The sequence below is a fragment of the Macrotis lagotis genome, chromosome 8 (genome assembly GCF_037893015.1).
Source record: "Macrotis lagotis isolate mMagLag1 chromosome 8, bilby.v1.9.chrom.fasta, whole genome shotgun sequence".
Lineage (NCBI taxonomy): Eukaryota > Metazoa > Chordata > Mammalia > Peramelemorphia > Peramelidae > Macrotis > Macrotis lagotis.
In genome coordinates this window covers 117,451,806-117,475,509 of record NC_133665.1, presented here as the reverse complement: position 1 = coordinate 117,475,509, position 23,704 = coordinate 117,451,806, and the positions used below count along the sequence as shown (strand labels likewise).

General features: G+C 34.9%; 1 long non-coding RNA gene across 1 annotated transcript in view; it reads left to right on the top strand.

The window, feature by feature from the left end:
- Positions 1 to 634: 634 nt before the first annotated feature.
- LOC141496116 (uncharacterized) overlaps positions 635 to 23,704 on the top strand; it is a 120,256-nt gene continuing 97,186 nt past the window's right edge. Inside the window, exons 1-3 of the long non-coding RNA XR_012470938.1 lie at positions 635 to 945; positions 7,095 to 7,260; positions 11,097 to 11,160. This is a non-coding gene — a long non-coding RNA (uncharacterized LOC141496116). The remainder of the gene's footprint in view (positions 946 to 7,094; positions 7,261 to 11,096; positions 11,161 to 23,704) is intronic.

The following is a 23,704-nucleotide window of genomic DNA, read 5'->3' as shown; positions in this document are numbered from 1 at the left end:
TATCACTATCATCATCATGCCTTCATTTGAAGTTGAGAGATCTTTTTTCAAGTGCTATATCTCACTGGTTTCTACCTGTGTTGTGTCCCCACAAGTTGAGAATCATTTAATCAATCATTCTTAAATATCTCTTGGAAAAAGTTATTTTCTAAAGTTATAATGAAAAAAATACCTCTCCCTGGGGCAGCTACATGGCTCAGTGGATAAAGCAACGGCCTTGGAGTCATGAGGCCCACAAGTTCAAATCTGACCTCAAACATTTAATAATTGTCCAGCTGCATGACTTTCAGCAGTCACTTAACTCCATTGCCTTAAATAAAAAAAAAATCCCTCACCCCCCCCCCAAAAAGAAGTCCATGGACATTCACACACAAAGACAAGAAAAATTCCAGTCTCAATAAAGCATATGGCAAAGGGATAACTAATTCATTTCTTGTAAATCTTTAGTTCTCCTTTGGGAGTTACTCAGAAAGTACCATTTAGCCATGGTCTAACTGATGAATATCTGTGCTGACCTTTAGCTCCTATGCAGACAGACTGACAGTTATTCCTGGAAAACTGCCTAGAATGTTGATGAAAAGGAGGAATATTCATGAAAATTCTGAAGTACACATGGTCCCCCCCTCTAGCCAAGTCCAAAGTCCAAAGATGATGGAGGTATGATGGAATATAGAGAGATAAAAATGCTTCCATCTTTCTAGATCCAGGTAGCTAGAATGCACTATTCTCATTTGCTACTTTATATTATCAATCAGAATACAAAATTCAATATAATATGAATTTCTACAAAATCCTTGAATAGAATACTTTTAAAGTATGATACTTTTTAAAAGAAGACCCAGAGAGTATGGATATGTTTCCTTGATCATCTCAAATCATCTTCCATTTAAATCAGTACCCATCCCATTGAAAGGAAATGATAATATGTTCTGATATTATAATAAGGTAAGAACATGTCTTAATCAACCCATGAATATAACACTTAAAATTAAATATAAAATGATCTCCCTTTTATTAGAGACATTATGCAAGGTGACAAAAGGTTTTGAAAAATATTATTTAAATAATGAATATGTGTGTTGTACTTTTCTAGGACCAGGAGGTAATTTATAAAACAGAAGTGCAAACAAGACAGAACCAAGTAAAGGAAAAAAAAAGAAATAGATTTGGAGATGGAGGATGTTAGTTCAAAACTTTCTTTTGTTGCTTAAGTATTATCAGTGTGAATTCAGCAAATTATAGTATCTCTCTGAACCTATCATCTTCACTTCTGAAAAAGATATGACTGAACTAGAGGACTCTAAATCTTTAGTTGATGGTAAGAGCAAATCTTACAGGAGAAGCAAGCAGAATAAGTTGTTATTTACATTACTGAAGGTAACACTCATATTATTGTGATATGACCATAGATTCATTGAGTATTTGAATAAGAGATCTTGCAGATTATCATATACAAATTCCTAATTTTATAAAGTAACTGGAGTCATAGACAGTATTCAATTTATCCAAAGAAATACTGATTATAATTAACAGTCAAAAACTGAAACCAGTTTATTTCCAAATTAAGTACTCGGACACATTTTTCTTCCCTCTGATCGCAGGAAAAAAAAAAATTTCTGGCATCTTCCTACAGGCTAAGTTCAAAGCGGAGCTAGTTATTTGTTAGTTTACTTCTTTTGAGGAGCAGACAATGTGACAATTTAAATTCTTTCTAAATCTTTCCATTGTGATGCACAAAGATTTCATCATAAATCTCTAGGATAGTAGATTTTAGCTAGTAATTCCACAGTATTTCTATGGCTTTCCATTTGATATGTAATCTACCCCACAAAACTAAATAAACTAAAAATGATCTGCATGAGGATTGAAATTTATCTAAAAATGGCAGCAAGGTAAATTGATTCTAGGATTTCATAAGAAAATCACATTAAAAGATCCTGAGCTAATTATTTTTATTCAACATATACTTCCAAGGCATTTTCAATATGGGATTATCAATTCCCTATGTAAATTTATCAAAGAGCAGTGTAGACATTTGCTATTGTTTAACACTTGGCTGCATCATCATGAGTCAATTGTGAAATTCAGTCACCTTTACATAATACAATTCTGTAGGGGATTTGAAGAACTTTTGCAGTTGTAAATTAAAATGCAGTTTTAGTTTGATGTAACCTTTGAAATTATCTACTATAATTCATACTTGTATGAGAGAGAAGATACTATGCAACTGGAGGGGAAAGAACCCACATATGGGTTCTTTCTAGAAGCAAGATGATTAAGGGAACATAAATATTAACTATTGATCCAAGTTGCTAACTTTTCATTATTGTGATGATTTGATGAGAATGATCTATTCATGTATCAAGAATGCCTTAGAGGAAAAAAATATGAGGAGAGAATAGGCAACTTTTACGAATTATTTTCTATAACAGAAAAATAATTGTATAAATAGAAAAAATACTCAAAATGTGCAAAGCAGAACATTTCTGTTTTTTTAAGAGCAGAATTTATTATACTTCAGCTGAAGTTTTTTTAAAAAAGCTGTGGGGGCAACCATGATATCAGACTATGCAAAAGATTAAACAGATTAATCAAATATCATAAGCAGGAAAGCGATATTTTGCCAAAAGGCACCATAGAGAATGAAGCAACATCAATACCCAACACATATTTACCAACTTGCAAAAATCAAATTATTTTTTATTATATAAATATTTTGTTTTCCAATTATATACAATAGAAGTTTCTATCTATCATTTTTTGGTTTTTTAATTTTAAACTTTTGCCTCCACTCTCCATTCCTTTCCCCCCTACCCACCGAGAAGTCAATCTGATAGTCTTTGCATTGTTTGATGATATGCATGAATCAAAATTGAATGCGTTAAGAGAAAAAAAAATCATACTCTTGAGGAAAAAATAAAATATTAGATATAACAAAGGTATATAGTACATAAGACTTAATTTTTAATTGAAGGTAATAGTCTTTGGTCTTTATTTAAACTCCACTGTTCTTTCTCCAGATATAGAGGGTATTATTCTCCATGGCAGATACCCTAAAATTGCCTGTAATTTTTACATTGCACTGATGGAATGAGCAAGTCCATTAAGGTTGATCATCATGCTCATGTTGCTGTTAGGGTGTACAGTGTTCTTCTGGTTCTGCTCATCTCACTCAGCATCAGTTCATGAAGGTCTTTGCAGGTTTCTCTGAAAACCCATCCCTCTTGGTTTCTAATAAAACAGTAGTGTTCCATCACATACATATACCTCAATTTGTTCAGCCATTCCCCATTTGATGGACATCCCCTCAATTTACAATTCTTTGCTACCACAAACAGGGCTGCTATGAATATTTTTGTCCAAGTGATGTTTTTACCCTTTTTCATGATCTCTTCAGGGTATCACAACAGGGCAAGTATCGACTGCTCATGGATAGTTTGAGCTAATAGTGCTTTACCAATCAAACTTACAAGAAATTACTTTAATGAGATAGGAAAAAAATTGCAAATAAATTCATAATAGAGAAACAAAAAGAATATCAAGGGATTTAATGAAAAAAGTGCAAAAGTAGGTGGTAGAGGTATTGTTGAATCAAAAGGGATCCACATTTTTATTGCCCATTGGGCATAATTCCAAATTGCTCTCCAGAAAGGTTGGATGAATTCAGAGCTCCACCAACAATGCATCAGTGTCTCAGATTTTCCACATCCCTTCCAACAATGATCATTGTCCTTTCTGGTCATATTGGCCAATCTGAGAGGTGTGAGATGATACCTCAGAGATGCTTTAATTTGCATTTATCTTATCAATAATTAAGGAAATTTTTCATATGACTATGGATAGTTTTGATTTCCTCATCTGCAAATCACCTTTGCATATCATTTGACAATTTGTCAATTGGGGAATGGCTCATGTTTTTATAAATTTGACTCAGTTCTCTATATATTTTAGAAATGAGTCTTTTGTGAGAAATGTTAGTTGTAAAAATGTTTCCCAATTTACTAAACATTTCTTTTGATTTTGGTTACAGTGATTTTGTTTATGCCAAAGCCTTTTAACTTAACGTAATCAAAATGATCTAGTTTGTTTTTAAAGATGTTCTCCATATCTTCCTTGGTCAAAAACTGCTTCCCTTTCCATAGACCTGACAGGTAAATTGTTCCTTGTTCTCCCAGTTTTATTATAATATTGTCTTTTATGTCTAAATCCTGCACCCATTTTGATCTTATCTTGGTATAGGCTGTGAGATGTTGGTCTAATCCAAGTTTCTGCCACTGAATTTCAATTTTCCCAACAGTTTTTTTGTCTGTTTTTTATCAAAGAGTTCTTATCCCAGAAACCGGACTCTTTGGGTTTATCAAACAACAGGTTAGTATAATCATTTCCTGCTGTCCCTTTTGCACCTAATCTATTCCACTGATCCACCATTCTATTTCCTAGCTGGTATTAAACAGTTTTGATGACTGATTCTTTATAATATAATTTTAGGTCTGGTAAGGCTAAGTCACTTTCTTTTGCATTTTTTTCATTAAATCCCTTGATTCTCTTGACTTTTTGTTTCTCCATATGAATTTAGTTAATTTGTCTAGCTCATTAATTTTTTAGAAGTTTGGTAAGGGACTAAATAAGGAGGTTAATTTAGGCAGAATTGTCATTTTTACTATATTAGCTCAGCCTATCCACAAACAGCTGATATATGCCCAGTTATTTAAATCTGATTTAATTTCTGTGAAAAAAGAAATTTTTTTCATAAAGTTTCTGAGTTCACCTTGGCAGGTAGATACCCATTTTATATTCTCTGAAGTTATTTTAAATGAGATTTCTCTTTTTAGCTCTTGCTGTTGTATCTTGCTAGTAATATATGGAAATGCTGAGGATTTATGTGAGTTTATTTTCGATCCTATGACTTTGCTAAAATTACTAATTGTTTCTAGTAATTTTTAAGATGATTTTTAGGGTTCTCTAGGAAACCATCATGTCATCTGCAAAGAGTGAAAGTTTTGCTTCTTCCTTCCCAGTTCTAATTCATTCAATTTCTTTTTCTTTTCTTATTGCTGGAACTAACATTTCTAATACAATATTGAATAATAGGGGTGATAATGGGCATCCTTTTTCACACCCCTGATCTTATTGGAAATGCCTCTAGCTTATCCCCACTGCACAATGCCTGTTGATACTTTCAGATAGATACTGCTTATCATTCTAAGGAACAGTTCATTTATTCCTATATTCTGTTATTTTTAGTAGGAATGGGTGTTGTATTACACATTGCTGTTTCATAATGAATATTTTAAATTATAAAAAATGAACTTGTATAAAAAATGGAAAGTTAAAGCTCTCTTTGAAGATGGCCCTTTGATAGATTAAATATCATTTATGAATCTTTGAAATAATTAGAACCATTCTGCTCAATAGTACTCTAATTATCAATATCATCAAGTATAAAATAGGAAGTCAGGTTCACCATAGATATTTGCCAATGTAGTTGAAAAATTCTCTATTAATCACTGCTTCTTGATAATGCTATGTCTAGTCCCTCAAGCCCTGAGATATGTTAAAGTCAAACCATGATATTATTGATTCAAGAATTCTCTCTTACTATACAGTTAGGGATCCATCTGCACCTGTCCATCTTGTATGACTTTCATCTTTGTCCTTCCACAAATTCCACAGAAAGTCCACCCAAAAATGTTGGAAGCCTTTAATCACTTTATCCAGATAATATAAAAATATCATTGGAGCACTCTTGGCTATTTATTTGCTATTTTTACTTTTTTTTCTTTGTGAGCAGTCCATTTTTGTTAGTCTAGCCATTATTTCTTGGTGACATCCTTTACTTCTCTTCTTCAGAATTCTTTGTTAGTTATAAAATTATAGCCTGCTCACTTCCAAATTGTGCATTTTCATTGATTTTCTCTGAGGTATTTATCTTAAATTCTTCATATGTTTCACACATTACCCTATTGCAAAAAATTGAAATATTCATATGAAAGAATGAATTTGTTTCATGTGCACCTTGTAATCAATGAAAGAGCAATTTCTTCAGATCAATCTAACTCAATATTTTAAAACTTCCTTAATGAGATCCAAAGCATGCTAATGATAGGGCAAGGAGACAGAGTCAGACTAAGTTAAACAAAGGGAGATTATGCAGTTAAGAATCTACATTGGGACAACTGCATGACTGAAAAGTCCCCATCCATCTGATAACAAAGCAACTGGAAGAGGATCTTGCCCAGGTTCTGCAGTTAGTCATTGCACTAGGCCTGACTTAAATAAAATTGGTGGGGTGATATAACTGATAGTACTTTCAACAATGGCAACCTGACACAAACACCTGTATTTTTAATACCACAAGTCTATTGCTGATGCTATCATGTATAAATGATAATAATTTTAGAGATTTATTGAAATTATTGCATTGCCTACAGCTCATAACCAATACTACAAGAAGGAAGGCAATGAAACAATGAAAATATAGTTGACTATGGAGGCAAAGGAGCATCATTCAAACTGCATTTATGACTTTTCCTACCTGTGTGAATTAGGTAAATTGCCTTAACTTTCCTGGAACTAATTCTCTTCATATGTAAAATGAGGGGTTGGGAACTACTAAGGCATTTTCAATATGAGACTATCAATTCCCTATGTAAATATATCAAAGATTTTTGGTATTGTTTAACAGTTGAATGCATCATTATGAAAAGTTATTGTTAAATTATTCCATCCACACTTTTATATAAAAATAAAATTCAGGAAACAATAATCATGAAAAGAAGATAGGCCAATCATGTGGTGTGAAAAAAGAATATAACTTAGTGTTATATTGATGCTTGTGGAAAGGTAAAAGATTGAGAGGAATGTACTTCAATGCATTTCATTGATCTTCTTTAGTATATACGAGAAAACATGGACAGAAATCACACAAGATGAGATATTGTTGATAGGTTTTGATCTTCAACATTTCAAGAGATGATGAAATCATCTATCCATTGACTATATCCACTGAAGAATTTAAAGTTTACAAAGAATGTTACTAAAAACAAATATACCCTATAAGAATTACCATTATTATTCTCATTCTCATTTTACAGATAAAGAAACTGAATCTCACAATGATGACCTACCATCAGGGTGGAAGCTCCAGAGGCAGATCTATGTCTCTAGACTCCAAAGCTTTCTACCAAACTATCCTGCTTCTCAACAATCCCTGGGCCACAAATAGTGATTGCCAAATCCTCTCCAAGAAGAATGAATCATGTGAGCATTAGCAGCAACATCACAACTCTTGTTAGATCTCAACCCTGGTCATTAATGGTCTTATTTCTATAGCCAACATTTCCATTTTCCCAGCATGAAGGAATTCTAAAATCCCTATTCATTCATGTGTATTTTATTAAAAATATAAGTTTAAGAGTAAATAAAGATTTGGGGTTTAAAAGGATACAATTAAACTGTGGAGTTGAACCAAAAGTTGATCATTTTTCTGCCTGGTTACAGTCAGTCAAACTTTTTTTAAGCATACTCTCCACTAATAGCATGAAATAAAATATGTTTTGGAAACTTAATTATCATTATTAAGTTTTCCTATTTAGGTTTTTTCCATCTTAAGCACAAATGTCTTATGCATAAATTTTAGCAACACACAATACAGAGTATATGGATAGTTGGGAGAACTCTAGACATAGTTTTAAGTATTCCAGGCAATGAGGAATTTTAACTGGTTTCTATTCTTCAAACAAAAACTTTATCTGATATTCTTTTTCACACTAATACTATAAATCCTCCTTCTTCCTACTCTTTCAAGTAGAATTTCATGTGATTTTCTAAGAATTTTTAAAAAGTCATTTTTCATTTGAATTTTTCTCAGCCAATATTTAAAAAAAAAGATTCCTTCACCAATCCACACATGCATTTTATTTCCCAGTGGTTTTACTCTTCCTTTATTTGCCAACCAGTGATTTTTGCATTATTCATAGGCCAGATACTTGTCCAACAAGATGAAATATTAGTGGTGTCTACAGACCAAGATCATACTTTCTAATATTTCTCTCACATTGAGACTGCCACTTCCTTCTCTGAAATAGATTTATATATGAAAGCTTGGAATGGAAAGAACCCAGAGATTGAGCTTGAATAGCTATTATCAGTAGTGAGACAGCAAAATGACCCTGTAGGTTTGTGAGCAAGGACCAATGTCCCTTAGTTCTTTCCCTCCAGCCTCTCAGTCATTTCCTCTACAAATTACTTAAGGCAAAGAAACAAAACTCTAGGGAGTGACTGACCCAGACCAGAAAAAGCAAAGGGTTTTAAGAATGTAAAACAGTGAACATTTTCATGCTATCAACCTTCAAAAATAAAAGTTTGATGAGTTAGACTGGAACAACATGTCATTCAGCAATCATTAGATTTAGTCAATGTAGTAAGACAAGCAGTTGAGTAGGAAAGCAAATATTTCCATCTACTTTCCAAGCAGCAGGCTAGAACTATATTTCTAGAAAGGAAAACAAATGAAAATGAACTCTAAAATTTGTTTGTGAATTTAAGAAATCTAGGCATTAAATGAAGACAAATGTTATCAAATTATGGAAAAATTAAGAAAATGGATTTCTTTTCACTGGAAGATAACAAGGAAAGTTACCATGCCACTTATTATATCTGTTGAAGTTGGTTATTTGTGGGAGAACATGGTGGACTAGGTGGCTATGGAGATCTTTTCCACAGCTATGATTCTGTGGATCTATAATTAATGTATAGTAAAACGTAATCAAGCAAGGAGAGTGGGTATAATTGTATTAATCTGATTGAACCAAAAATACCCACAAAGTAACTATCAATCCTATTAATCTTGTACAAGACTTTTATATTTTGTGTCATGGATATTTTAGACATTCTAGTAAAGCCTAAGAACTCCTTAACAGAATTTTTTTCAAATGAAAATTATAAAATAAATGGGATTATTTTAGAAACTGAAGTTTAGTAATTTTTTTTTCTTTTCAGCAAAGTTCATAGGATCTCCTGAAATTTATCCATTTGCCCATTGGTGGTCACTGACCTTTAGATTAAGAACCCCTTTTCTACTATCACTTTTACTTATGGTTCAGGTTCAAATATTGTAGTCCTCCTTAGAAACCTGGAAAAAAGAAGGCTGCTTATTTCCAAGGACTTTCAATAAGAGCATTAGCACTTTGCCCTGAGTCACCCATAGGCCAAGATTCTAAAATACAAAAATATGCATAATGATAAAAATGATTCAGCCCTTTGAGGCCAAGATCTATGTTTTTTCTTTTTTGTCTTCAAAACATAGTCTAGCCCCTGGTACATAGGCTTCATTAAATAAATATATGTTGAATGATTGTTTCCTTCTATTGGGACTAAATAGCCTTCCATTAAGTAATAGAATGCTGTTTTCTGGATATTGAGCAGTATATTTAATGTTGGATCCAAGTCCAGAATTCCCTGCCACTGTTAATTCTTCTCTTGTCATGATGCAGTTCAGTTACCCACTAGCCTAATGGAAGATGATACAATAAACCAGCTGAAAGTCTAACTTTTTATATAGTTTACAATAATGTGAATTAGGAAGACTATAATCCTAAACCAATTAGCCTTTCAACATTACAAAATGAAGAAAATATATTACATGATTTTGACATCATAGTACAAAATATCCCAATTCAACTAATAGCATTTCTTAAATTGGAGAATACTTTCACAAATAAGCTAGTAAGAGTATAACATTATATTAATCAGAATTATTTTCCTTATAATCGAGGTAGGAATTCTTTAAAGGTTCATCTTTTGGAGCTTAAGAGTCTTTTCTGGACCATAAAGGACATAATTATCAGAAGGAGGTAATTCTGCGAAGTGGTAGGGTTGGTCTTTATGAGTAGGAATATGAGACAGTAGCATAAAAGAAAGACAATATATGGAAATCATGGTTCAGAAGCCATGGGGGCTTTATCTAATTGGGTTGTCTTGACAACTAGAGGGCTTTACAGCAGTAGACGAATTTTCCTAGGAAAGAAAGATATGGTATGTTGAAAAAAATAAAGTAAAATACAATATGTAGTGAAACAAGCTTAAATATAAAAATAATTCACCAAAATATAGGACCTATATCACTAAAAGTGAGTTGGGATAAGAAAATTGAATAAGAACAAAAGTAAATAGAAATCTTAGTTATAAGCTCATCATGGATAAGCTCCTCTTAACTCAAAGGAGTATAATAATAATAATAGCTGAAATATGATTAACCCTTGAAGATTAGCCAACTAATTGACATACATTGTATCTTATGATCCTCCCTACAATTCCTATAAGATTGTAAACTCACTGTGAGTAGGGATTATTTAATTCATTTTAGTTATAGCCTAAATATCTATTATAATCCCAGGCACATATCAAACAATTATTTAAGAAATATTTATTAAATACCTACTATTTGCAAATCACTGAACTAAATTAGGGAAACATAAGTATAATAAATAAGGGGCTATTCACACTGAATTTACATTTAAATGGGAGAGACAAGTATGTTAAAATATAGATAGTACAAAATTAATAAATAAAAACAACAAAGCAGTTATGCATAAGTAGTTCTTTTCTTCTTATTTTTTGAGGAGCGGGCAATAACAGTTTGTGGTATTGTGGTAAGTGTCATTCAAGTGAAAAAGTACATTCTAGGCAATGCAAAAGTATGGAGATGGGAGATGGAGTGTTTTGTATTAAGGAGCAGAGAGAAGCTACTTTGGCTGCATTTCAAAAGGTGGGAAGGCAAGTCATGTAAAGAGGGTCTGAAAAGATAAAATTGGGACTAAATTGTTCAGAACTCTCAAAATCTAAACAGAGGAATTTATATTTCATACTATAAAGAATAAGTCACATGGAATAGGGAAGTCACATGGTCAAATATGTGTTTAAATATTTTATTAACAAGAAGCATTCATAACAATTTAGATTAAAATAGATTTGTAGGGATACAAACTAATATTTGTAGTGATACAAACTAATATTTTCTTTTTATCGTTCATGTAATAAAACTTGAAATCAACAGATCTTTCAAACTTTAAAAATAAAGTTCTTTATTTTTGCAGAAATTATTTTCTCCTGGAAGTTGTGGGAATGCCGATCAGTTGGGGAATGACAGAACAGATTGTGGTATGTGATAAAGATAAAATGCAAATCTATTATAAAAGAAGAAGGATTTATGACAATTCTATCAATTCCAGTATTTTTCTAGAGTTTCTTTTTTTCATGGGCATTATGGTTACTTTTACATGACTATTGTAGTAATATTTTTCATGACTATACATTTTTAACCTATATCAAATAACTTGCTCTATCAATTAAGGAATAGGGGTGGGAAGAATAGGGAGAATTTGGAATTCAAGATTTTAAAAATGAATGCTGAAACTTGCTTTTTTGCATGTAACTGGGGAAAAAGAAGGAAAAAATATTTTCCAGGTTCAGCTTTCTCATGATATACTTGATTCATTTGTTATTTGTTAATTAAACTAAATGTGAGACTTTATCTTTATCCCAGTTGAATTTCCTTTTGTTAGATTTGGCTTATTGTTTTAGCCTTTCAGGTTTGATGCTGTTATAAAATCTCTTTCTATTCCTTTAGTCTTTGTATCTTTCCTATATTTAATAATCAGGTCACCCTATTCATTCATTCACATTACTAATGAAAATGCTGAACACAGTAAAATTAAAGTCAGATCCACTACAGACCTCTCTTCAAGTTGGCATTGATAGTGGGTCATGAACCATTGCTCTTTAAGTTTGTTACTTAAACATTTCAGAATCCATTGACCTGTACATATCTAATACATAACTCTGCATCTTGGTTATTATTAACAATCTTCTCAAGTTCCTTGTTAAAATTCAACCAGACCAGTTTCATTTTGGAGGCAGTAGAGGGCAAAGAGAACATATGAAAAGCATTAATTTCTTACATACAAGAGTTAGTTGTTGTTTTCAGTATGCAGAAATTCCTAGGGGATTTGGCAATAAGAATTGCAAATTTAAATACATCAGGGTTTTTTTTCCCCCTCCCTCGGTTATATTAAATTACCTTTCACAGTGAAAATTTCTTCTTTTCATCTTTTCATTGTCACTGAGACTTGTTCCATCAATTGTTCAAAGTTTGTCATTTATGAAAAGACAGGAAAGAAGATGATATCAAAAAGAAATCTTTTCAATAGACTATACTGATAGTGTTTCCTCCTGGCTATCAGAGAATGATCCTATTTCTACTCTACCCTACCCTTCTTCAACAAACACACACACACACACACACACACACACACACACACACACACACATACACATATGCACAGAGACAGCTATCCTTTCCCATTTTTAGATAGAAAGATGATAGACAGACAGATAGTCTTATTCCTCTCTAATTTTGCACAACATTGCTCTCTCCTAGTTCTATCCTTCCAATGAGACTACTCTGTCTCTTTTTCTGATTCTTATTTCAAGTGACTCTCACTAATGCCCAAGAGTCATCTTCAGCCATCATTTCTTTTCAGTATACTATTTTGCTCAGCAACAACCATGAGTTCAACTATCAAATCCATGGAATGATTACCATATCTCTGTATTTATATCTACTCCTTAGGTACAGGCTGTCATTACTGGTTGTTTCTTAGATATTTCAAAATTTATGTCCCATAGAAAAATCAAATTCAATCTATCTAAAACAAAATTCATTATTTTTTTTTTACCCTAAATTTTGCCCTTTTGCCTGTTTGCTATAATTTTTCAAGGAACCCTCATTATCCCACCCAATGAGACAGAGAGTTGTGATGTCATCTTTTGACTCCTTACAAGTGCACCCTCAATGTACCTAAATTGTTTCAGAAGTTGCCATTTTTATTTCACTAAAAAACCACTATTCTAGCTCAAGTCATTTTAGCACCTCTTGCCTGGACTATTATAGTAGTCTCCTAGTGCTTGTCTTTACCTCAAGTCTCTGTCTGTTTCAATTCATCTTCCCCTCTACTTCCAAGATGATTTTTACATATTCTTGACCTTTTATTTTTTCTAATTCTATCAAATAATATTTGGCATTTTGATTAGTATCACACTGAATAAATAAGTCAGAGGGAATTTTCATTTTTTTATAATCACTCATCTTTTTTATTATTTTTGGAATTTTACAATTTTTACCCCAATCTCACTTCCCTCCCCCACCCCCCCACAGAAGGCAGTCTGATAGTCTTTACATTGTTTTCATGGTATACATTGATCAAAATGGAATGTGTTGAGAAAGAAATCATAGCCTTAAGAAAAAAATATGAGATAGCAAAATTACATAATAAGGTAACTTTTTAAAAAAATTAAAGGTAATAGTCTTTGGTCTTTTTTTAAATTCCACAATTCTTTCTTGGGGTACAGATGGTATTCCCCATCTCAGATACCCTAAAATTGTCCCTGATTGTTGCATTGATGTAATGAGCAAGTCCATTAAGACTGATCATCAACCCCAAGTTGCTATTAGGGTGTCTGGAGTTACTTTAAATGGGATTTCCTGTCTATTTCTTGCTGCTGTATCTTTTTAGTAATATATATAGAAATGCTGAGGATCTTTGAGGGTTTATTTTATATCCTGAGACTTTGCTAAAATAGCTAATTTCTTCTAGTAGTTTTTTTAAGATGATTTTTTAGGATTCTTTAGGTATACCATTTCTAATAAGAGTGAAGGTTCCCTCCTTCCCCCTCACCTTCCCCCCTCCCATATATATCATTGCAAAAGTTCATTGCAAAACATAAATGTCTTTTATATGAAGTATCATAGCCTATTCTACCTCTCCTTTCTCTTACTCCCAGTACATTTCCCTTTTAGCCATTGACCCCATTTTTACAATATCTTTTATCTTCAAATTCAGCTTCTGCTGTGCTTCATCTAGAAAAGCTATTGCTACCTGCTCTACCAAATGAGAAGACTCATATGAGCATTATCAGCATCATTTTTCTAGGAATACATACAGTTCATCATCATTAAGTCCCTGATAATTTACCCCTCTCCTCTGCACTCTATGCTCCACCCGAGTCCTGTATTTGAAGGTCAAACTTTCTGTTCAGCTCTGGTTGTTTCAACAAGAACAATTGAAATTCCCTTATTCATTGAAAGTCCATCTTTTCCCCTGGAAGAGGATGTTCAGTTTTGCTGGGTAGTTGATTCTCAGTTTCATTGCAAGCTCTTTTGCTTTCTGGAATATTATATTCCAAGCCTTATGAACCCTTAATGCAGATACTGCTAAATCCTGTGTGATCCTGACTGCAGCTCTACAATATTTGAAGTCATAAGTTTCCTTTAGCTCCATTCTACATATGAAGGATTTGTTTTCCTTGAGAGAGCTTTCTTCTTTTCCATATGGCCAATTCTGCTTTTTAAATCATTCTTCTCCTCAGTAGCTTTTTCAACTGCTTTATCCATTTGACCTAAGCTGGTTTTCAACATGTTATTTTCATCAGCATTTTTTGGATCTCCTTGATTAATCTGCTGACTTGGTTTTCATTTTTTTCCTGCATCTCTTTCATTTCTTTTCCAATTTTTCTTCTATCTCCCATACTTGATTTTCAAAATCCTTTTTTATCTCTGTCATAGCCTGAACCCAACTTCCATTTTTCTTGGAGTCCTTAGATGCAGAAGCTTGTACTTCCTCATCTTCAGATTGAGTATTTTTCTCCTTCTTGGGGTCATAGACAAAATATTTGTCAATGGTCAGGTTCCTCTTTTTTCTGTTTACTCATTCCCTGAGCCTGTGCTTCATTTTTGGGTGCTTCATGAGCTTTTGGGTATTATTGGCTCCCCCCCCACAAAAGGACCTCCATTGTGTGAGGCTCTGACTGCTGTCCTGGTCTGTGAATAACCACAAGTGCACCCCTCTGCCATGAGACTGGGGGGTCCCTGTTCTATTGGGGGGGTTCCAGACTGTGACCAGGATCTGAATGTGGTCAGGTCCCCAGAGTCCTGATCCAGGGACAGAGGACAGAGCTTGGAAGTCTCTTTCTACTCCCCTACCTGTGATGGTCTGAGCACTCAGTATGTGGTTGGCTGGAGGCTCCTGTTTCTGTTTTCTGGATCTGGGTGTGATGATAGCCATGACAATGCTGAAAGTCTGGGATTTGGGTTTGCTCTTGCAGAGGTCTCCCCATTGATCTACCAAGTTGTGCTTGGTGCTCCCCAGGATGCAGGTCATGACACTGCTTCTGCTGCCAAGAGCCATGGCTCCTAGGCATTCTGGGGCTGTTCCCAGGAGGCTGAAGTTTCTTCACCCTGGTAGGCCTCCCCTCAAACCCTGTGAAATAGAATTTTCCACTATTTTCCAGGTTATGATAGCCTGGAGAATTGCTTCACTGGATCTTTCTTGGGATCATACACAAAATATTTGTCAATGGTCAAGTTCCTCTTTTTTCTCTGTTTACTCATTCAAAAATTTAGTTATAGTCATGATTTTAAGATTTTTGAAATATTTTGGAGAAAGCACCTAGGAGAGCCTCTTCTCCTGCCACCATCTTGGCTCTGCCCAAAACTAACAATTGTAACACAATATTGAATAGTAGTGGTGATAATGAGCATCCTTATTTCACCCCTGATCTTGTTTGGAATGCCTCTATTGTCTCCATTGCATACTATGTTTAATGATGGTTTCATGTAGATACTGTTTATCATTCTAAAGAACAATCCATTTAATCCTACAGTCTCTAGTGTTTTAGGAGGGATGGGTTCTGTATTCTATTAAAGGCTTTTTCAGCATTTATTGAGATAATCATATGTTTTCTGATAGTGTTATTAATGATATAGTTAATTATACTAACAGTTTTCCTAACATTGAACCAACCCTACATTCCTGGGATAATTCCTACTTGGCCATAGTCTATTATACTATTGGTAACTTGCTACAATCACATTGTTAAGATAGTATCTCAGATTTTTGCATCTATATTCAGTAGGGAGATGGGTCTATCATTTTCTTTCTCTTCCTAGTTAGGTATCAGCACCATATTGGTGTCATAGAAAGAGTTAAACAGAGTTATGTCTTCACCTATTTTCCCAAAGAGTTTATTTGGAATTGGAACCAATTTCTCCTTAAATGTTTGATAGAATTCACTTGTGAATCCTTCTGGCCTGGAGATTTTTAATTTAGGGAGTTCATTAATGGCTTGTTGAATTTCTGAGATAGGGTTATTTAGGTGTTTAATTTGCTCTTCATTTAACCTAGGCAACTTATATTTTTATAAATATTCATCCATTTCACTTAGATTATCAAAATTATTCACATACAATTGGCAAAATAATACTAAATTATTTCTTTAATTTCCTCCTCATTGGTGGTAAATTCACCTTTTTCACTGATGTTACTAACAATTTGGTTTAAAGTTTTCTTTTTTAATCAAATTAACCAGAGGTTTATCAATTTTATTGTTTTTTCATAAAACCAACTCTTGGTTTATTTATTAATTCATATTCTATTCAGAAGTTTTAGATTTCTCTGAGTCAGTGTCTTTGTCTTCAAGGTAGTTTTGCATGGGTCCCCCCTTTCTGATGGCTTTTCTTCATTTTCCTAAGACCTTGTTTTGGAGTAGGGGCTGGTTCACAGACCTTTGGTTTTGAAATGACTAGAGGTTGTGCTTACTGGGTTTAGCAACTCCAAGTGGGCCAACCAGTAGAGGGTTCTAGGCCGTGGGGTTAGGTAGATAATTCCCTTATTCTACTGAGGGAATTCTACTGCTATGACTGAGCTGGTGGGGGGGGCTATTATTGTGTTTGTTCTGGGAAGAGGTCTCCACTGAAAGTATGTAGCCCACAACCCTGGTCTTCCAGACCAGTAGAGCCCAGTACATCAATGTCCAGCTCCATTCTGCATCTGTCTGTGCTGGAACACCCCCTTCAGCCCCACTAAAGCTCCCCCTGTTTGCTGCTCATACAGCCAAAGCTTCCATGGCTGATGTTGGGTTGGTCCTTGTGCTTCACCCCACTGCCCCTGGGTTTGATTTCTTTTCTCTGCCCCCAGTCACACTCCCCTGAGACAGACCTTGTTGAAAAGACAGTCTCCTAGCTTCTTTTTCTGTGTTTTGTCAGTTGAGTCTCTATTAAGAGGCATGATTTATATTAGTTCTGAGCGAAAGCCAGGAGACCTTAGCACAGTGCTTGGCTTCTCTCCACTATCTTGACCAGAAGTGTCTATAATGGTTCATCTTACCCATGAGAAAATGATAGTTTTTCTGTTGTTTAGACCTAGTTTATCTGTTGTATAAATTTGATTATTTTTGTGAAAAGTGTTTGTAATAGGGTTCATTTAGTTACTGTACTTATCTTGGCAGGAACATTCCCAATTATTTAATATTTTTACAGTCATTTTAAATTAATTTCACTTTATATCTCTTGCTCATGTACTTTATTGGTCATATAAATGAATGCTAATGATTTCTATGGGTATATCTTATATCCTTCAACTTTGCTGATGCTGCTAATTATTTAAGTATTTTTAGTTGATTCTCTAGGTTTTCTAAAATATCTTAATATCATCTACAAAGGGTGATAATTTTGTTTCCTTGTTTACTTTTAATTGATTCAATTTCTTTTGCTTCCCTCATTGCTAAAGCTAGCATTTCTAGTATAAAGTTGAATAATAGCAGAGATCATAAGCATCATTGCTACATATTTGATTTTGTTTGATTTGATCTAGCTTATTGTATTATAGATGATCATGATTGCTGGTGGATTTTGATAGATACTGCTTATCATTTTGGGTTTTTTTTTGTTTTTTATTTTTTTTTTGTTTTTTAGGTTTTTTAAGGCAAATGGGGTTAAGTGGCTTGCCCAAAGCCACACAGCTAGGTAATTATTAAGTGTCTGAGACCAGATTTGAACCCAGGTACTCCTGACTCCAAGGCCGGTGCTTTATCCACTACTCCACCTAGCTGCCCAATACTGCTTATCATTTTAAGAAACATTCCTTTTTCCTATGCTTTTGAATTTTTTTAGTAGGAACAGGTATATTTTGTCAAAAAAATTTTCAACATTATTGAGATAATCATATTTTTTCTGATGATCTTGTTAATTTATATCATCTTTTATGTTAGTACAGCCCAGAGTAGATGGGAAAACTTGAAAGGTAGCTGGAAGCTCTTAGCTACACTGTAGCTCAGGTCAAGGCTCAGCAAGTCAGATGGGGACCAGGCCAGGAGTGAGAGTCCAATTCCAGCTTGGAAGAAACAGTTTGAGCCCAGGGACATTATGGCAGCAGACTGGGTTGAGTTACCCCAATACAAGAAATAAACCACTGCTAGGCAAAGTCTTGGAATAAAAGAGGAAATAAACCTCTGCATATGCAATACCTTGGCAAGAAGAAAGTCAGGGACCAGATCCTGATCCCAGCACAAAAATCTTAGAACTATACTCTCTACATCCAGGAATAAAGTTCAACTATCAAAATGAACAAAAAACCCCAAAACAATCAAAAAACTGATCTCCATAGAAAACTACAATTTTGATTGAGATGATAAGAATACCAACTCATAAGGGGAAAGTAGTAAGAGAATACCTACATATGAAGCCTCAAAGTAGTTTTAAAATGACCTCAAATCCAAAAAGGCCTCTTGGAAGGGCTCAAAAAAGATTTTTAAAAAGCAAAGAAATAAGGATGAGAAAAAAGGAGAAAAGAAATGAGTCATTCGGGAGAATAATGGAAAATTGAATGAGGAAATCAACTCCTTTAAAAGCTAAAATGACCAACTAGAAAAGGAAAACAATTCATTTAAAAGTAAAATTCAATGACTGGAAAAGGAAGCAAAAAACTAAATGAAGAAAGTAAAACCCTAAAAATTGGAATAGAACAAATGGTAGCTAATGACTCTATGAGACACCAAGTTTCCATCAAACAAATATAAAAGGTTAAAAAAGTAGAAGAAAATGTAAAGTACCACATAGGAAAATTAGTCGACTTTGAAAATCGATACATGAAGGATAATTTGTGAATTATTGGTCTACCTGAAAGCCAGTATCAAAAAGAGAGACTGGAAAATATCTCTCAGGAAATAATCATGGAAAACTTCCCTAATATCCTCAAACAAGAAGACAAAATAGTCCTTGAAGAAAATACACTGTTCTCAAGAAAGCCAGAAGCAAAACATTGGTGAGGAGGTACAAAAGGAAAGGAAAGAGAAAAGTAAAAAGACGGAATTATGGCATGGTGGGAAATGCAGAGTTAGCAATGATAACTGTAACTGTAAATGTGAATTGCCTGGACTCTCAAAAAAATGTAAGTGGATACCAGAATGGAATACAAACTAGAATCTTGCAATTTGTTTATAAGAAACACATTTAAAACAGAGGCACACAGGGCAAAAGTAAAAGACAGGAGCAAAATACATTATGCTTCAACAGCAGTAAAAGAGCAGGGTTGGTGATTCCAATCTCGGACAAAGAAAAAGCAAAAATAGACTTCATTAAAAAGATCATGGAAGGAAACTAAATCTTCTTAAAAAGTACCATGGACAATAAAGAAATAGCATTACTATATACATAGGCATCAAATGGTAAAGCATCCAAATTCTCAGAGGAGAAGATGAAATGCAGGGAGACATAGACAGAAAAACTATAGTAATGGAGACCTTCAACCTCCCTCTCTAAGAATTAGATAAATCTAATCACAAAGGAATCCAGAGGGAAATTAAGAAAGTAAATAAAACTTTGAAAAACTTAGATATGATTGACCTCTGGAAAGAATTGAATGGAATAGAAAAGAATATGCTTTTTTCTCTGTAGCACATGGTACCTTTGCAAATACTGACCATGTACCATGCAGAAAAATCTCATAATCAAATGCAAAAAGGGAGAAATATTAAATTCTGTTCATGTTGCAATAAAAGTTGCTGGTAAATAGTTTCATGTAAAGATAAACCAAAATTAATTGAAAACTAAGTAACCTAATTTTAAAAAATGAGTGGGTAAAACAATAAATCATAGAAATAATAATTAATTTTATTCAAGAAAATGGCAACAATGAGGCATACAAAATTTGTGATGCAGCTGAAGTACTTTTAGGGGAAAATTTTATACCTCTAAATACTTATATAAATAAAATAGAGGAAGTTGACATAAATGAAATGGGCAAGCAACCAAAAAAAGTTAGAAAAAGGACAAATTAAAAAATTCCCAATTAAATACTAGAATAGAAATTCTGAAAATCAAAGGAGGAATTAAAAAGTTTGAAAGAAAAAAATCATTGAACTAATAAAATTTAGTCGTTTTTTTCAAAAAAGCAAGAAATTAAGTGAACATTTAAATAATCTGTTTTTTTAAGAAAAAGAAAGAGGAAAAGCAAATTACCAGTATCAAAAATGAAAATGAGGAGGAAATTAAAGTAAATAGTTTGATGGCATTGTGATCGTCTATATGCCAGGAAATTTGACTATCCTGGTGAAATGGGTGAATTTTTTTAAATTTATTTTTTATTCTTATTTTGTACAAATGTTTTTTTTACATTAATAAAATATTCTTGTTTACAAGTAAACAAAATACCCCTCCTCCCCCATGAATATAGATAGACTTGCTTGGGCAAAAAAAGTAAAGGGGAGAGAAAAAAATTAAAATAAAAAAAATAATAGTAATAATTGTAGGTATGGCCAGGTGGCGCAATGAATGAATCACCAGCCCTGGAGCACCCGAGTCCATATCCAGCCTCGTAAACCCAACAATCACCCAGCCGTGTGACATGCAACCCACCCGATCCCCACTGCCCTGCAAAAACCAAAAAAAAGAAAGAAAAAAAGACCCAAAATAAAATAAAATAGTAATAATAGTAGGGGTGGCTGGATGGCAGACAGAGCATTGGTCCTTGAGCCAGGAGCACCTGGGTCCAAATCCGGCCCCAGACACCCAAAGATCACCCTGCTATGTGGCCCCAGGCAGGCCATCCAGCCCCACTTGCCCTGCACCCTCCCCCAAATAATAATAACAAAAAATGTGCTTGAGTCTTTGTTCCAACATCAACAACTCTGTCATGGGTGGATCTCATTCTTTATGATAAGTCCATCACAAAAGTTATTTCTATATTTTTCCACCCTTGCCATTGCTGATCACAACTCCCTCCTTTCTTATTTCTCCACTACCATGTACTCTATTTTCTCTCTCCTTTCACTCTGACTCTGCTGTAGGGTAGCTGAGTGGTGCAGCAGACAGATCCCTGGTCCTGGGGCCAAGAGGCCCTGAGCCTTCATACAACCCCTTAGGCCTAGTATCCACCTGGCCCTTTGGTCCTGGGCAGGCCTTCCAATCCCAGCCCCCTGCAAGAAGTAAGAAAGAAAATGTGTTATATCTGAACACTGTCCCCACCATGGTCCATCCTCTCCTCCTTTATTCACATCCCCACCCCTTCCCCCTGCCCCCGCCCTCCTTCTTACCCCAGATGTCTATACCCCATTGAGTATATTTGCTGTTTCCTCTCCTAGCCATCTATGATGAGAGTAAAGGTTCCCTCATTCCCCCTTGCCTCCCCACTTCCATATCATTGCAATAGCTCATTGTAATAAAAAAAAAATCTTATGTGAAATATCTTTGACTATTCCCCCTCTCCTTTTTCTTTCTCCCATTCCATTTCCTTTTTTTCTATTGACTCCATTTTTACACCATATTTTATCTTCGAATTCAGCTTTCTCCTGTGCTTCAACTATAAAAGCTCTCTCTACCTGCTCTATTAACTGAGAAGGTTCATATGAGTATTATCAGTGTCATTTTTCTATGCAGGAATACATGCAGTTCATCCTCATTAAATCCCTCATATTCCCCCCCCTCCTCCAATCTCCATGCTTCACCTGAGTCCTGTATCTGAAGATCAAACCTTCTGTTCAGCTCTGGCCATTCCAAAAGGAACCTTTGAAATTCCCCTGGTTCATTGAAAGTCCATCTTTTTCCCTGGAAGAGGACATTCAGCCTTGTTGGGTAGTTCATTCTTGGCTGCATTCTAAGCTCTTTTGCCTTCTGGTATATTGTATTCCAAGCCCTACGAGCTTCCAATGTAGTTGCTGCTAAGTCCTGTGTGATCCTGACTGCAGCTCCATGATATTTGAACTGTGTCCTTCTGGCTGCTTGTAATATTTTCTCTTTGACTTGGGAATTCTGGAACTTGGCTATAATATTCCTAGGGGGGTGGTTTTTTGGGATCTCTTTCTCGGGGGGATCGGTGGATTCTCTCTATTTCTATTTTGCCCTCTGCTTCTAGAATATCAGGGCAATTTTCCTGTAGTAATTCTTTGAAAATGATGTCAAGGCTCTTTTCCTGATCATGACTTTCAGGTATTCCAATAATTTTTAAATTATCTTTCCTAAGTCTGTTTTCCATATCAGTTGTTTTTTCAATGAGATATTTCACATTTTCTTCTAATTTTTCATTTTTTTGGTTTTGAAGTATTGATTCCTGATTTCTGGTAAATTCATCAATCTCCCTGAATTCTATTCTTTGTCTGAAGGATTTGTTCTCCTCAGAGAGTTTTCTTATCTCTTTTTCCATCTGGCCAATTCTGCTTTTTAAAGCATTCTTCTCCTCAATAACTTTTTGAACTGTTTTATCCATTTGACCTAAGCTGGTTTTTAGCATGCTATTTTCTTCAGCATTTTTTGGATTTCCTTTACTAAACTGCTGACTTCATTTTCATGTTTTTCCTGCATCTCTCTCCTTTCTTTTCCCAGTTTTTCTTCCAACTCCTTCATTTGATTTTCAAAGTCTTTTTTGAGCTCTGTCATAGCCTGAGCCCAATTTCTGTTTTTCTTGGAGTCATTAGATGCAGGACCTTGTGCTTCCTCATCTTCAGACTGAGTATTTTGATCCTTCTTGGGCTCATTTGCAAAATATTTCTCAATAGTCTTCCTTTTGTTTCTTTGCTTGCTCATTTTCCCAGCCTGGGCCTGGTTTGGGGGTGCTTTCTGAGCTTTTGGGACACTCCCACAAGGGTCTCAGTGTGTGAGGCTCTGTCCTCCCTCCTGGTCTGTGAATGACCATAAGCACCCTCCTCTGCCATGGGGCTGAGGTGGAGGGGCCCCTGCTGTTCTGTGGGTGGGGGGGGGGGCTATACTGAGATCAGGATCTGAATGTGGTCAGAACCCCAGAGTCCTGTTCCAGGGGCAGAGGACAGAGCTCTGCAGTCTCTCTTCACTCCCCTCCCTCAGCTAAATGGGCTCATGCCCTGGGGGCTCCTGCTTAGGGACTCTGCCTGCTTCTGTTTCCTGGATCAGGGCTGGGGAAAGACCAAGCTCCTGGCTGTGTGCCCTGAGGGCTGGGCTCCACGTGCTCACTCTGGCAGAGGTACCCCACTGTTCCCCCACTTTGTGCCCGGTACTCCCCGGGGTGCAGCTCAGGAGACTCCCCCTGCTGCTGTGAGCTGCAGCTCCCGCGCCGGCTCTGGAGTCAGCAGTCCCTGAGTTCAAATCTGACCTCAGCCACTTAATAATTACCTAACTGTTTAGCCTTGGGCAAACCACTTAATCCCCTTTGCCTTGCAAAAAACTAAAAAAAAACAAACAAAAAAGCAAAAAACCCCAACTATCTTATACTGGCTAAGAAATAGAAAAATGAATCAGTTGATTAGAAACAAAAGTGAATGATTAGAATGACTATAGCAATCTATTATTTGATAAATTACTTATTCAATGCCTACAGGAAAATTGCCCTGATATTCTAGAAGC